This window comes from Dendrobates tinctorius, unplaced genomic scaffold (genome assembly GCF_039654945.1).
Source record: "Dendrobates tinctorius isolate UK_male_01 unplaced genomic scaffold, ASM3965494v1 ptg000030l, whole genome shotgun sequence".
NCBI classification, from domain to species: domain Eukaryota; kingdom Metazoa; phylum Chordata; class Amphibia; order Anura; family Dendrobatidae; genus Dendrobates; species Dendrobates tinctorius.
In genome coordinates this window covers 33024932-33041018 of record NW_027361698.1, presented here as the reverse complement: position 1 = coordinate 33041018, position 16087 = coordinate 33024932, and the positions used below count along the sequence as shown (strand labels likewise).

The 16087-nt window shown below is 44.9% G+C and overlaps 1 protein-coding gene across 1 annotated transcript in view; it reads left to right on the top strand.

The window, feature by feature from the left end:
• TRPC3 (transient receptor potential cation channel subfamily C member 3) overlaps positions 1–16087 on the top strand; it is a 464690-nt gene that overhangs the window by 186325 nt on the left and 262278 nt on the right. The gene's annotated exons all lie outside the window — the stretch shown is intronic.

Here is a 16087-nt window from a genome sequence, read left to right as displayed (position 1 = left end):
TGTGCTTTTGATGTCTGCCGTGGAAAAGGGGTGGAGAACTTAATTTGCTTGCAATGTTCCCTAGTGTTAGCTCAAAATCAGAGCCCCACTTTAATGTTTTTTTTCTTTTCATGTTAAGTTTTATTAATGTTGTCTATTGAAATTGTGGAGAAATAAAAACATTATTTGTTGCAGTAGTGTGGTGTACCTGGGAAGCTAAACTCAAGGATGACTTGTGTATACAAGGTTAGAGGTTTTGTGATAAACCTGTTGTCTTTTCGGAAGAGGGGAGCTCGCAATTCCATGAATTTGTATTCTCTTCTTTGAGACACAACTACAAATAAAATATGGACTGAGGAAGCTGATTGACCCTGGAAGTACCTGGAAGTACACTTTCAGGGCCAGAGGCGCACCAATCAGCTCACTGCTCCAAGGTGCTGCAGTGTCCAAATACTGCTGACATGTCTACAACGCGAAGAAGTCATCTCACTGTGCTGCAGACCTCACATTTGGGTGCTGCAGAAAAGGACAGACACTGGAGCTCAGAGGTAGTCAGGAGCCAGGAGGAAGACAGCCACTGGGGCCAGGTGGAGGACAGACACAAGAGCAAGTAAGCGTTCATGGAGTAAGCACTATAGAGTGGGGGTTAGGTGGTGTTTTTATGGTAGACTGGGGGTTAGGGGTGCTATTGCTGTAGACTGGGGGTTAGGGTGGCTATTACTGTAGAATGGGGATTAGCGAGGACTACTACTGTAGGCTTGGGATTAGGTGGGCTATTACAGTAGACTGGGGTTAGAGGAGCTATTATTGTAGACTGGAGGTTAGGGGGGCTATTACTGTAGACTGGAGGTTAGGGGGGCTACTACTGTAGACTGGGGTTAGGGGGCTACTACCGTACACTGGGGGTTAGGGGGCTATTACTGTAGACTGGTGGATAGGGAAGCTATTTCTGTAGACTTGGAGTTAGGGGAGCTATTAATGTAGACTGGGATTAGGGGGGCTACTACTGTAGACTGGGGTTATGGGGCTACTACTCTAGACTGGGGGTTATAGGGACTAGTACTGTAGACTGGTGGTTAGGGGGCTATTACTGTAGACTGCTGACTAGAGGGAGTATTTCTGTAGACTGCGGTTTAGGGGGCTATCACTGTAAACTGGGTTATGGGTGGCTATCATTGTAGACTGGGATTTAGGGGGCTATTACTGTAGACTGGTGGTTAGGGCTATTACTGTACACACAGGTTAGTCGGGGCTATTACTGTAGACTGGGGGTTAGGGTGGCTTACAGAAATAGGGGATAGTGCAAGGGACAATATGAATGAAGACAGTGTAATGACTCAGTATGATGGGGACAATGTAAGAAATCAGTATGGTAGGGGGACATTGTGAGGGGGGTCAAGAAAATTCTTGTATTTTGCACCATCCATCTTCCACTTGAATCAGACTATTTTCCCTGTCCCTGCTGCCGAAAAAAGCATTGGAACAGCATGATGCTACCGCCACCATGTTTCACTGTGGGAATAGTGTTCTTGCGGTGATGAGCTGTGTTGGTTTGGTTAATTTTGGTCTAATCTTACCACAGAACCTTCCTTCAGACATTTGGGGAGTCTCCCACATGTCTTTTGGCAAACTCAAAACAAGCCTTACAATTATTGTGTGTAAGTAAAGGCTTTTTTCTGCCCAGTCTTCCATAAAAGTCACCTCTATGGAGTGTACAGCTTATTGTGGTTTTATAGACAGATACTCCAATCTCTGCTTGGGAACGCTGCAGCTCTTTCAGGGTTACCTTTGGTCTCTGTACTGCCTCTCTGACTGATGCCCTCTTTACTCAGGTTGAGAGTTTTGGTGGGTGGCCCTCTCTTGGCAGGTTTGTTGTAGTACCATGTTCTTTCCATGTGATTTTTATGGATTTGATGGTGCTTCTGGCGATCATCAGAGATTGGGATATTTTATTATAACCCAACCCTGACTTGTACTTCTCAACAAGACTTGCACTTCTCAACAAGTTTGACCTTAACTTTTTTAGAAATCTCCTTGGTCTTCATGGTGTTGTCTGGTTAGTCATGCCTCTTGCTTAATGGTGTTGCAACCTCTGTGGCCTTTTAGAAAAGTGGTGTATATATTGACAGACCATGTGACACTTAGATTGCACTTAGATTAGTTATTTTATCCCATAAATTTAATTTATGCCTATATTTTTCTCACTTCACTTCACCAACTTAGACTATTTAGTGCTGATGCATTCCACACAAATCGGATTACAAAACTATTAAACACAGTTCGTAATGTAAGAAAATAGGTTAAAAAAAATAAGGGGGTGAATACTTCCACAAGCCACTGTATATAGGCCTTGATGAAGTATCATTCTATTGTTAATACTTTCTTATAATATATTACATTTTATATAAATCTGGGGTTATATAAGGTGAAGATTGTTATAGTCACCCTGTACATTTGATGAAAACCCACTTGACATCCTACACTTGATTGTTTTAGGCACTATGGGAGTTGTTGGAGCCTGATTACTGGCAGAGCAGAGAATTGTTAGGCGGAAGCTGAATCAGAGCATCTGGTTGCTTCCAAAGCTTTGACACACTGTATTTTAACCTTAATTTCTACTTTTGCTTCATACTATATATTAAATCTTTGTATGTATCTTCATCTTTTGTTGTTTTCAGTTACTTTTTTACTTATCCAGCTGACCTAAATATCGATACAATCCTTGATTAAAAGAAACACAATTCCAAAACCAGATCTGTCAAGAGCATCTAGTCTGTTGACTGATGTTTTTTTGACTAGCAACATGTGTGTTATTCTTTTTTAAATGATAAAGACAACAAGGTAATAAATGTATATCACCAAACTACTGTTATATCCTTGTCTGAACCCTCTCCTAAAAATTCTGCAGTGGAGCCGTATCATATTCACACTGCCCACAACATTAGGAGTGCTGATTATCAGTTGTACTCAGCAGTCTGCTTTGAACCTCGGGCGGGGCCATTCCCTATTTAAACCCCCAATGGCTACATCGTAAATGCCAGTTATAGTTTGGTTGCTAGACTGGTATTTTACTTTTTCTAACCCTTGTACCTCTTAATCTCCTGGTGATTACCTGACTGTCTCACAATTCTGTCATTTACTTTGCCCTAATGGTAATGACACAGCTTGACAACCTATCTTTTGGCCAGGGTTCTCCTGGGACCTGCTAAATGGAGTGTTTGTGCAAAGAAGCCTGTCCATGTAAGCATTATTATGAGCTGCTAGGCTTACAGTTACAGTGCACAGTTAGGCTGTGTGCACACGCTGCGGATTTTGCTGCGGTTCCGCAGCGGTTTTGGCCGCTGCGGACCCGCAGCAGTTTCTGCTGCGGTGTACAGTACAATGATTCCCTATGGGAATCAAAAACCGCAGTGCAGACGGTGCGGAATTTTCCGCGCAGATTATCTGCGGTTTTCAATCCGCAGAAAGAATTGACATGTCAATTCTTTCTGCGGATTCTCCTGCGGTTTGCCATCTCCTCCATTGAGGAGATGAAAAACCGCAGGGCAAAACCGCAGAGCAATCCGCAGGTAAAACCGCAGGTCTTTTGACCTGCGGTTTCACCTGCGGATTGTACAAAATCCGCGCGGATGAATCCGCACCTTTTCCGCAGCGTGTGCACACAGCCTTACTGCTATTAGGTTTCACATTGGATTATAAACTGTTCATTGCAAGCCTATGATGTACTTTAAATGGGTTCTCAGAGAATAATAAAAAAACTAAAAAGGAAATTTCATTATAATTACATTCCTAAATACTTTTCATTAGCAAATCACAATAGCTTTATCTAGGTATCTAGGTAGGTAATCACTATAGTATTAAAATGGTCACCACCCTGTTAAACCTAAAGAAACCTATCCAAGAATTTTAGGACAAATGCTTGTGAGTAGTAATGGGTGAATAGCATTGTTGCTCGGGCCTCCCCGAGCATGCTCGGGTCACAGGGTCGGACTGGCCCACCGGGACACTGGGGAAATGGCCGGTGGGCACCGTCCCAGAGAGGAGGGAGAAGAAAAAAAAAGGGACGCGGGCCCTTTAACACTGAAGGAGGCCCAGGTGCGCGCGTGCACAGGACACATGCTGTCCCATGCACGCAGTCCCATCCCGACCAGGGCTGGTGGCACCACCCACCCCGGTGAACCCAGGTAAGCGCTGGGGGCCCTGGGCAAATGGGGGTGGGACACGCAGGACGCAGCATAGGGTTTGTGAGTCGGGGTCCCCCGGCACCAGCGCTAGCATCGGGGCCCCCTCTAATACTCACTTCTCCTCGTTCTGGCAGCTGCAGGGTCTTCAGTGTTCACTGACTCTGTGGTGTCTCAGGGCAGAGGGTGCGATGACGTCATCACTGCGCGCTCAGCCTCTGTCCTGAGCGCTGCAGAGCTGGGAGAGACGCTGAGTGCACGGGACCTGCGGTGGAACGGGAGAGGTGAGGATTTGATTTTTTTTAATTATGCAGCATTACATGGGGCTCATAATGCTGTATGGAGGAGCAGGGGGTCATAATACTGTGTGGAGGAGCAGGGGGCCATAATACTGTATGGAGGAGCATGGGGGCCCATAATATACTGTATGGAGGGGCAGGGGCCCATAATACTGTATGGAGGAGCAGGGAGCCATAATACTGTATGGAGGAGCAGGGGCCCATAATACTGTATGGAGCAGCAGTAGCCATAATACTGTATGGAGGAGCAGGGGCTATAATACTGTATGGAGGAGCAGGGGCCCATAATATTGTATGGAGGAGCAGGGGCCCATAATACTGTATGGAGGAACAGGGGCCATAATACTGTATGGAGGAGCAGGGGGCCATAATGCTGTATGGAGGATCAGGGGGCCATAATACTGTATGGAGGAGCTGGGGGCCATAATACTGTATGGAGGAGCATGGGGCCCATAATGCTGTGTGGAGGAGCAGGGGGCCATAATACTGTGAGGAGGAGCAGGGGGCCATAATACTGTGAGGAGGAGCAGGGGGCCATAATACTGTATGGAGGAGCAGGGGCCCATAATACTGTATGGAGGAGCAGGGGTCCATAATACTGTATGGAGGAGCATGGGGTCCATAATACTGTATGGAGGAGCATGGGGCCCATAATGCCGTGTGGAGGAGCAGGGGGCCATAATACTGTGTGGAGGAGCAGGGGGCCATAATACTGTGTGGAGGAGCAGGGGGCCATAATACTGTATGGAGGAGCAGGGGCCCATAATACTGTATGGAGGAGCATGGGGGCCCATTATACTGTATGGAGGAGCATGGGGGCCCATAATACTGTATGGAGGAGCATGAGGGCCCATAATACTGTATGGAGGAGCAGGGGCCCATAATACTGTATGGAGGAGCAGGGGCCCATAATACTGTATGGAGGAGCAGGGGCCCATAATATACTGAATGGAGAAGCAGGGGCCCATAATATACTGTATGGAGGAGCAGGCCCCATAATATACTGTATGGAGGAGCAGGGGCCCATAATATACTGTATGGAGGAGCAGGGGGCCATAATACTGTATGGAGTAGCAGGGCGGCCCATAATGCTGTATGAAGGAGCAGGGTGGCTCATAATTCTGTATGGAGGAGCAGGGTGCCCATAATTCTGTATGGAGGAGCAGGGGGCCCATAATTCTGTATGGAAGAGCAGTATATGCAGCCCATGATATACTGCATGATTGAGTAATGCATGGGGCCCGTGATGTGCTATATGGATGAGCAGTATATGTAGCCTGTGATATACTGTATGAATGAGCATTATATGGGGCCCATAATATTGTATGGCGGACTATGTGGTGCCCATAATACTGTATGGAGGACTATGTGGTGCCCATAATACTGTATGGAGGACTATGTGGTGTCCATAATACTGTTTAGAGGACTGTTGTGAACTCATTTACTGGTCTGCCTCTGGTTTCTGGTGAGGGAGCTGGTTGTGCTGATAGAGGACTTGTGAGTTCTCTTTCCTGGCTCCCTCTGGTGGTGGCAGGAGGTAGTGAAGCTGATCTAACCAACAGAGATCTGCCACATGATAATGAGGAAGAGGAGTGGATCTGGAGTCTCAGACTGGATTTAAGACAGCCGACTCCCTATTCCCATGCTGGTGATTTTTTCCTGCCTCCTGAGGTCTTAGTTTCCAGCTCAGTTCCTGCCTTCACAAGCTAAGTTATCTTTGCTAATGTTCACATTTGATTTGGTTTGGTCTATTCAGTTTTTTGTGTGGTCAGCCAGCCCCGGCTGGGGCTGTATTGAATTTCCACTCTTATGTCACTGTCACTGTATGTGACAGTTTGCTTTTTGTCCCTTATTAGATTGGCCTCTTTTTGCTCTGTTCTCAGAATATGCCAGAGTGCTGATATACAGTAGTGGGAGAAGTCTAGTGACTTCAGGGTATTTTTTGCTATCAGAAATGTTGAACATTTTTGCAGGGTTTTTTGGCGTGATTGCAGACAGTATCTTTCCTTTCCTGTCCTTTCTAGCTAGTGTGGGCCCCATCGTTTGCTCAGCCTATTTTCCTACCTGTGTTCGTGTTTTCATCTTGTCTCACCGTCAATACATGTGTGGGGGCTGTCTAATCCTTTGGGGTCTGCTGTGGGGCAGTTTTAGATTTCCCCTTTTCTTGCTTTAGGCTTATTTAGTCCTCCGGCTGTGACGAGGTGTCTAGAATCATAGTAGGTATGCTCCACGGCTGCTGTCAGTTGTGTGGTTAGGATCAGGGGTCTGCAATCCGCGTAGTTACCAACCTCTCTGGTTTTCTGTGTCTTGGCTTGGTCTTGTTTTCCTCCTCGGTGACCCAATCATAACAGAGGACTAAGTGGTGCCCATAATACTGTATGGCGGACTATGTGGTGCCCAAAATACTGTATGGCGGACTATGTGGTGCCCATAATACTGTATGGCGGACTATGTGGTGTCCATAATACTGTATGGCGGACTATGTGGTGCCCATAATACTATATGGAGGACTATGTGGTGCCCATAATACTGTATGGAGGACTATGTGGTGCCCATAATACTGTATGGAGGAATATGTGGTGCACATATTGTACTATACCTGTATTTTTATCTGTGCATCAAATTGTGGCATGTATTAAAGGGGCTCACTGAGACTCTTTCGCAGGCCCACGAAAACCTGGAGCTGACCCTGGTGACATCGCACATCAAGATGAATGCCGGCTGCAGCTGTGACAGGGCATTCTGCTCTGCGACAGGCCATGCATCGACGTCACATAGCAGTTACGGTAAATGACTCCTGCAGCCTTTGATAGGCTGGAGACCAGTGATCACTGTGTTATGAATGGGTCACTGAGGAAAAAAAAACAAAACAAGCCAAGTCACAGAAAACCAGAGAGGTTGGTAACTATGCAGATTGCAGATCCCTGATCCTAACCACACAACTAGCAGCAGCCATGGAGCGTCCCTACGATGATCCTAGACGCTTTGTCACAGCCAGAGAACTACATAAGCCTGAAGCAAGAAAAGGGGAAAACTAACTGCCCCAGAGCAGACCCCAAAGGAAAGACAGCCCCCACACATGTATTGACGGTGAAACAAGATGAAAGCACAAACACAAGCAGGAAAATAGGCTGAGCAAACGATGGGGCCCAAACTAACTAGAAAGGACAGGAAAGGAAAGACACTGTCTGCAATCTGCAAAAAACCCTACAAAAATAATGCCAACACTTCTGATAGCAAAATTAACCCTGAAGTCACTAGGCTTCTCCACTATATCAGCACTCTGAAATATTCTGAGACAGAGCAAAAAGAGGCCAATCTAATAAGGGACAAAAAGCAAATTGGCAAATACAGGTAAATGAGAGTGGAAATTCAGCACAGCCCCAGCCGGGGCTGGCTGACCACACAAAAAACTGAATAGACCAACAAAATAAAGTGTGAACATTAGCAGAAAAACTTAGCTTTAGATGACTGGAACAGAGCTGAAAACCAAGACCTGACAAGCAGAAGGAATCACCAAATGGGTAAAACAGTCAAGACCCAAGTGTATAATGCCATGTACTAGAGAGATGCACATATTACCCACTTCACCTAATAGTCAGAGAAATAACATAATGGGGAGGCAAAAAGACCAGAGAAAATGTCTCAGGACCCTGTTTGAACTGGTTCAGACCCGGTAGTCGTCATACATGGTAGCGCATAACATAAGCGCTAGGTGCACCGCTCTAATACAATACCAAAGAATAGGGGGAGCCTGTGGAGATACCCATTTGGGCTTTATTGCAATACATCTGAATGGTATTTCTGACACCAAGTTATCTTGCTTTTCAATACTTAATAATCATCTGGTTGTATGTATCTGTATTTAACTAATGTGATAGGGGAGTCTTAGAGCGTTATATTTTTAACACTATTGGTCTATTATAGCTGTCATGGAGTGACTTTTTAATGTTTTTAAATGTTTTTTTTGGTCTGTCTGAAATTTAATAAAATGAATTCTGTGTGATTCATGTTGTTATCCCAGTTTTTTGGTCAGTAGCTTTCTTCTCTCTTTTAAATTATCTATCTATACTGACTACTGGTGTATCCTCTTATATATCTTGGTGGTGCCCTCCTTATCTTTATTATTGCAACAAGTATACTTGCTCATCACCACTTGTGAGCATATATAATATAAAGCTCCACTCCAGTGACCTGGTGATAATTATACCATGTATTGTCATTAAGAAAGACATAGTGTTCAGCAGTAAGAGCAGTTTCTTCTTACCTCAGCGCCCTAGGTATCACCAGATATGGCAGACAGAAATATATGCAGTCTCTTCTAACATTGGCTTCCCAGGTATCTCTATTATTAGATAAGAAAAACTTTGTGGACAGCAGTGTGAGGAGCCTTTTTTTACCCCAGCACTCCTGATATCTCTAATCTAAGATTAGCAAGACTTTGTCTAGGATAGCAGTGCTGTATGATTATTGGAGGGCACGTATTTTATGAGGGGAGGTGTTTAGGTTATTTTTTTTCTGTAATAACTTAACCCCAGCATCTGCTGAAGTCACATGTCCCTGTCCATATAAAAAGCGGACATTTTGTTTTGCTGGCACCATTTTCTTAGTGTAACAGCGCAGAGAGGCCGCTCCTCATGCTGCTGCTGCAAATGAATTTGTCATTAAATCAGGATCCTGTCCTGTGTGAAATCGATCTTCCAGTATCTAACTAAAATGTGCTAAAACTATTTTGCAGTCAGTAGGCCCCATTTGCTAATCCAAATCATTTGGGATAAAACTATGTTGCAGTGAAGAATCAGGAGGCCCCATTTGCTCCTCAAAATCGTTAGTCCTAATACAGGGGTTCAGCTGTGGCGCCCCCAGGAGTATGGTCGCTACAATGGCATCGCCTTCCTCCTAAGGAGTGTGATGTCATGCTTGGAAGCAATAAAGGATCTCTCTGGCAGTTAATCACAACACACAACACAGCTCCCACTCCAGCCCAGCAGAGGGAGCTCTGAACCCAAAACTGGGGAAGAGCTGCTCTCTGAGGGCCAGGAAGGGGAAAGGAGGAGTTTGTGTGAGGAGGGCAACGTGTGTGGACGTGAGGAGAAGAGCTGGGAGATTGAGCAGAGAGTTCAGGCTCATCCCCAGCTATAGCGCATGATCTGGAGCCCGGTCTCCAAGGCTGTACGGACACTGATGGTCCTGCAACAGAAACCGGAGGAATAGGAAGCTGTAAATGCTCTATTCCTACATAAGACTCGGAGGCACAACAGCGACGTGTGAGCCAGAAGAGAAAGGCTACAGCTGTCTGCCATACGAGGGAGTTCTAAAGAGAATAAGCAAGTCGAACTTCAATGTAACACAGTACTGCAAGTACCTAAAAATAAGTGCTAGGAAGGAGACTACACAACCCATCTGCATAGAGAGATTCCTAAGTTGCTTCCAGGCTAGCCAGCTCCTGTGCCATCTGTAATCTGGACCCTGGACTGCTTTTACCAAGCAAAGTAAAGGTAAAGAAACTGCACCCTGTTGTGTCCTTGCCTTCTTCCTACAACCTCTCCAGCACTGCTACATCTCTGTGCCAAACACTACACCCTCTTCCTCAACACCTACCCTCTTCATCTATTCTGCCCTGGGACTACAGCCCTGCCTGTGGAGGGATACACCATCATTGCTGCACCCCACCATCTGTCCCAGAGGATCTGTCCGCAGTGTCGGCTTAACATCTTCATTGCCAAACACCACAGGTGGCGTCACAAATCATTCACTCATAAATTTTATTCCATCACTTAATCCCTTTTACATGGGCGCTCAGGGCCACAGACAGGGTCACCGCTGCTGTGACATTCCCCTCTGAGAGGCCAGCCCGGTACTGAGTACCCCACAGCCCTGGGAGGGCGACCCATTTTGGCGTCATGAACAGGATTTACGGAGCCAGTTGTCCCCGGGTCCTGTGTGCCAGAGACTGTTTAGTGCCATAGACTATTTGTGCAATTGCCACCATTACCCCGCTGCTTGTTGCATGCGGGAAGCCTAAGGGGCGGGCCATTGTGGGCGGAGCCAGCCGGAGAGCGTTGAAAAGTGAAGTGCCACGCGGGAAGAGGCCAGCGTGCGAGAAGTGAGAAGCCGAGGCCTGCAGTCCCGGCGTCGCCCGATCATCCAGCCTGCAGAGCGGCAGCCGGTAAGCCAGCACAACACAGGGCCTGGCCAACGTTAACTAGGGGGGAAGAGAATGTCTGAAGCAAGAGCAGACGCAGCGGCGGACGCCACCGCAAACCCCACAGTGCCGCAAGCTGCAGGGCCCAGTGCAGCTGTGGCTCCAATGGCACCGCAGAATCCAGCAGCCAGCGCTGCCTCCAGAGAACCGCAAGAATCAGCGCCCACGGCAGCAGTCCCCATAATGCCGCTGTCCATGCCCTATATACCGGGAGCAGCCTGGCTACCGGAGTACTCAGGGGAGTCACATACCCTAAGTGAATTTAAAGAGAGACTGTGCAGTTTGTTTGAGGTGTATCCTCTGTCTGAAAGCCAGAAAGTGAACATCCTTATTGGGCAGCTAACTGGTGCAGCGCAAAGGGAAGTAAGGCTGGTTTCACACTTGCGTTTTTTTTCGCGGTATTTTAGCGCTAAATAGCGCATGCGTTTTTTTTTCCTATACTTTGCATGGGATGCGCTTATGTGCGCATACACATGCGTTTGTACGCGTTTTTCCGCGCAAGCGTTTTTTTGCGGTATGCGCTCGGGCGCACAAAATGCAACCTGTTGCATTTTTTGGGCGTCCGACTTGCCTCAAAAAAACGCATGCGCGCGCAATGCGTTTTTTTACAGCAAGACACCCATTATAAGTCTATGGTGAGCATATGTGCGCATTGGCATGCTTATGTATGCGTTTTTTTGCACATGCGTTTTTTTTTTACCATTAGTTTAGACAATGGAATTTAGGGGTTTGGGTTAGAGTTAGGGTTAGTTAAGGGGGTTTAGGGTTAGGGTTAGGGTCAGGGTTAGGGTTAGGATCAGGGTATGGTTTGGTTAAGGGTTAGGGTCAGGGTTAGGGTTAGGATCAGGGTATGGTTTGGTTAAGGGTTAGGGTTAGGGTCAGGGTCAGGGTTAGGGTTAGGATCAGGGTATGGTTTGGTTAAGGGTTAGGGTTAGGGTCAGGGTCAGGGTTAGGGTTAGGATCAGGGTATGGTTTGGTTAAGGGTTAGAGTCAGGGTCAGGGTTAGGGTTAGGATCAGGGTATGGTTTGGTTAAGGGTTAGGGTTAGGGTCAGGGTTAGGGTTAGGATCAGGGTATGGTTTGGTTAAGGGTTAGGGTCAGGGTCAGGGTTAGGGTTAGGATCAGGGTATGGTTTGGTTAAGGGTTAGGGTTAGGGTCAGGGTTAGGGTTAGGATCAGGGTATGGTTTGGTTAAGGGTTAGGGTCAGGGTCAGGGTTAGGGTTAGGATCAGGGTATGGTTTGGTTAAGGGTCAGGGTTAGGGTTAGGGTTAGGGTTAGGGTTAGTAAAGTCATGGTTTGGGTTAGTGTGAGGGGCCACCTAATGTTGGAAAAAAATGCAAACGCGGTAAAAACGCACTAAAAACGCATACAAACGCATAAAAACGCTGCGTTTTTTTCATGCATGCTCATAAAAATGCTTGAAAAAAACGCAGCATCTGTATGCGTTTGTATGCGTTTTTTCAATGCATTTTTTAGCGGGAAAAACGTGCTGCAAAATAAAGCAAGTGTGAAACTAGCCTAAAAGCCTGGCAGGACACTGATAAAGAGACTGTTAAAAAGATCCTGGCTAAGCTAAGAAGCACCTTTGACACCTGTACTGCAGCTGAAATAAAGATGAGAAATAAATGAAGATGAGATTCTTTGGATGTAAGCAAAGATTGCAGGACAGTATACGGGACTATGCTCTTAACCTGCAGGAGGTGCTGCGAGCCATAAAGCAGATTGACCCAGACAGTGTGAAAGATAGACAGACTGTTAACCCCTTCACCCCCAAGGGTGGTTTGCACGTTCATGACCGGGCCAATTTTTACAATTCTGACCACTGTCCCTTTATGAGGTAAGAACTCTGAAATGTTTCCATGGATCCCGGTGGTTCTGATAAAGTTTTCTTATGACATATTGTACTTCATGTTAGTGGTAAAATTTCATTCAAATAACTTGCGTTTATTTGTGAAAAAAATGGAAATTTGGCGAAAATTTAGAAAATTTTGCAATTTTCCAACTTTGAATTTTTATGCCCTTAAATCACAGAGATACGGCACACAAAAAGCTTAATAAGTAACATTTCCCACATGTTTACTTTACATCAGCACAATTTTGGAACCAAAATTTTTTTTTGTTAGGAAGTTATAAGGGTTAAAAGTTGACCAGCGATTTCTCATTTTTGCAACACCATTTTATTTTTACGGACCACATAACATTTGAAGCCACTTTGAGGGGTCTATATGATAGAAAATACCCAAAAGTGACACCATTCTAAAAACTGCATCCCTTAAGGTGCTCAAAACAACATTCAAGAAGTTTATTAACCCTTCAGGTGCATCACAGGAATTTTTTGAATATTTAAAAAAAAATGAACATTTAACTTTTTTTCACAAAAAAAATAATTCAGGTTCAATTTTTTTTATTTTACCAGGGGTAACAGGAGAAATTGGACTGCAAAAGTTATTGTGCAATTTGTCCTGAGAATGCTGATACCTGATATGTGGGGGGGAACCACTGTTTCGGCGATTGGCAGAGCTCAGAAGGGAAGGAGCGCCGTTTGACTATTTCAATGCAAAAATTGGCTGGAATTCAGATCGGACGCCATGTCACGTTTGGAGAGCCCCTGATGTACCTAAACAGTGGAAACCCCCCACAAGTGACCCCATTTTGGAAACTAGACCCCACAAGGAACTTATCTAGTTATGTGGTGAGAACTTTGAACTCACAATGGCTTCACAGAAGTTTATAACGTACAGCGGTACAATTAAAAAATCATATTTTTTCTAAAAAAAAGGTTTTTTCACCCCCAATTTTTATTTTCCCAAGGGTAACAGGACCCTAAAAGTTATTGTGAAATTTGTCCTGAGTACGCTGATACCCCATATGTGGGTGTAAACGACTATTTGGGCGCATGGCAGACCTCAGAAGGGAAGCAGCGCCATTTGACTTTTTTGGCTGGAATTGAGATCGGACACCATGTCACGATTGGAAAACCCCTGATGTGCCTAAACAGTGGAAACCCCCCACAAATGACACCATTTTGGAAACTAAACCCCCCAAGGAACTTATCTAGATGTGTGGTGAGCACTTTGAACCCCCCAGTGCTTCACAGAAGTTTATAACGACCGGGCATGAAAATAAAAAAATCGTATTTTTTCAACAAACATGATCTTTTAGTCCCCATTTTTTTTTTTTTTCCCAAGGGTAACAGGAAAATTTGGACCCCAAAAGTTGTTGTCCAATTTGTCCTGAGTGCGCTGATACCCCATATGTGGGAGAAAACTACTGTATGGGCACACGTCGGGGCTCAGAAGGGGAGTAGTGATGTTTTGGAATGCAGACTTTGATGGAATGCTGTGCGGGTGTCATGTTGCCTTTGGAGAGCCCCTAATGTACCTAAACAGTGGAAACCCCCCACAAATGACACCATTTTGGAAACTAGACCCCATAAGGAACTTATCTAGATGTGTGGTGAGCACTTTGAACCCCGAAGGGCTTCACAGAAGTTTATAATGCCCAGGCATGAAAATAAAAATTTTTTAATTTTTCCACAAACATGATCATTCAGTCCCCAATTTTTTTATTTTCCCAAGGGTATCAGGAGAAAATGGACCCCAAAAGTTGTTGAGCAATTTGTCCTGAGTACGCTGATACCTCATATGGGGGAGAAAACTACTGTATGGGCACACGTCTGGGCTTGGAAGGGAAGTAGTGACGTTTTGGAATGCAGACTTTGATTGAATGGTTTGCGGGTGTCCTGTTGCGTTTGGAGAGCCTCTGATGTGCCTAAACTGTTGAAACTCCCAACAAGTGACACCATTTTGGAAACTAGACCCCCCCACAGAACTTATCTAGATGTGTGGTGAGCACTTTGAACCCCCAAGTGCTTCACAGAAGTTTATAACGTCCGGGCATGAAAATAAAAAAATCATATTTTTTTCCACAAAAATGATATTTTTGCCCCCAAATTTTTATTTTCCTACGGGTAACAGGAGAAATTGGACTCCAAAAGTTGTTTTGCCATTTGTCCTGAGCAGGCTGATACCCTATATGTGGGGGTAAAACACTGTTTGGGTGCATGGCAGAGCTTGGAAGGGAAGGAGCACCATTTGACTTTTTCAACGCAGAATTGGCTGGAATTGAGATCAGACGCCATCTTGCATTTGGAGAGCACCTGATGTGCCCAAACAGTGGAAACCCCCCAATTATAACTGCAACCCTAACCCCAACACATCCCTAACCCTAATCTCAGCCCTAACCCTAGCCCTAACCCTAGCCCTAATGGGAAAATGGAAATAAATACATTTTCTTTTAATTTTATTATTTTTCCCTAACTAAGGGGGTGATAACGGGGGGTTTGATTTACTATTTATGGTGGTTTTTATGTTTGGCAGCTGTCCCACGCTAAAAGACGCTTTTTATTGTAAAAATAGTTTTTGCATCACCACATATTGAGAGCTATAATTTTTCCATATTTTGACCCACCGAGTCATGTGAGGTCTTATTTTTTGCGGGACGAGTTGACGTTTTTATTGGTATCATTTTCGGGCATGTGACATCTTTTGATCACTTTTTATTCTGATTTTTGGGAAGCAGAATGAACAAAAACCAGTGTTTCATGAATTTCTTTTGGGGGGTGTGTTTACACCGTTCCGCGTGCGGTGAAATTGATAAGATGTTTTTATTCTTCGGTTCAGTACAGTTACAGCGATACCTCATTTAGGTCGTTTTTTTCTGTTTTGGCGCTTTTATGCAATGAAAACAATTTTATATAAAAAATAATTATTTTTGCATCGCTTTATTCTGCGAGCTATAACTTTTTTATTTTTTTGCTGATGATGCTGTATGGCAGCTCGTTTTTTGCGGGACAAGATGACGTTTTCAGCAGTACCATGCATATTTATATGCGTCTTTTTGATTGCGCGTTATTGCACTTTTTGTTCAGCGGCATGATAATAAATCATTATTTTTTGCTTTGTTTTTTATTTTTATTTTTTAAGGGGTTCGCTAAAGGGGTGAACTAATGGGACAGTTTTATAGGGCGGGTTGTTACGGACGCATCAATACCAAATATGTGTACTTTTATTGTTTTTTTATTTCCAAAAAATGAATTTATTAGGGAATATTTTTTCTTTTTAATTTATTTAGCGATTTTTTTAAAATTATTTTTACACTTTTTTCTTTTTTTAACTTTATTACATTGTCCCAGGGGGGACAAAACTTTCATGTGAGAGATTGCTGATCTGTCACATCACAGATCACTGTGACAGCTCAGTGATCTGTCACAGGCACTGCACTTGGCTTCCTCGTGCCTGCGCTTTGCAGGCACTGAGGAAGCCAGCTCCCTGCAGGCCCCCGAAGGTCCCCGTCGCCATCTTGGATTCGGGGACCTGCAGGGATGGAGCCCCCCGCAGCAGCGCTACACATTGCGCTTCTGTG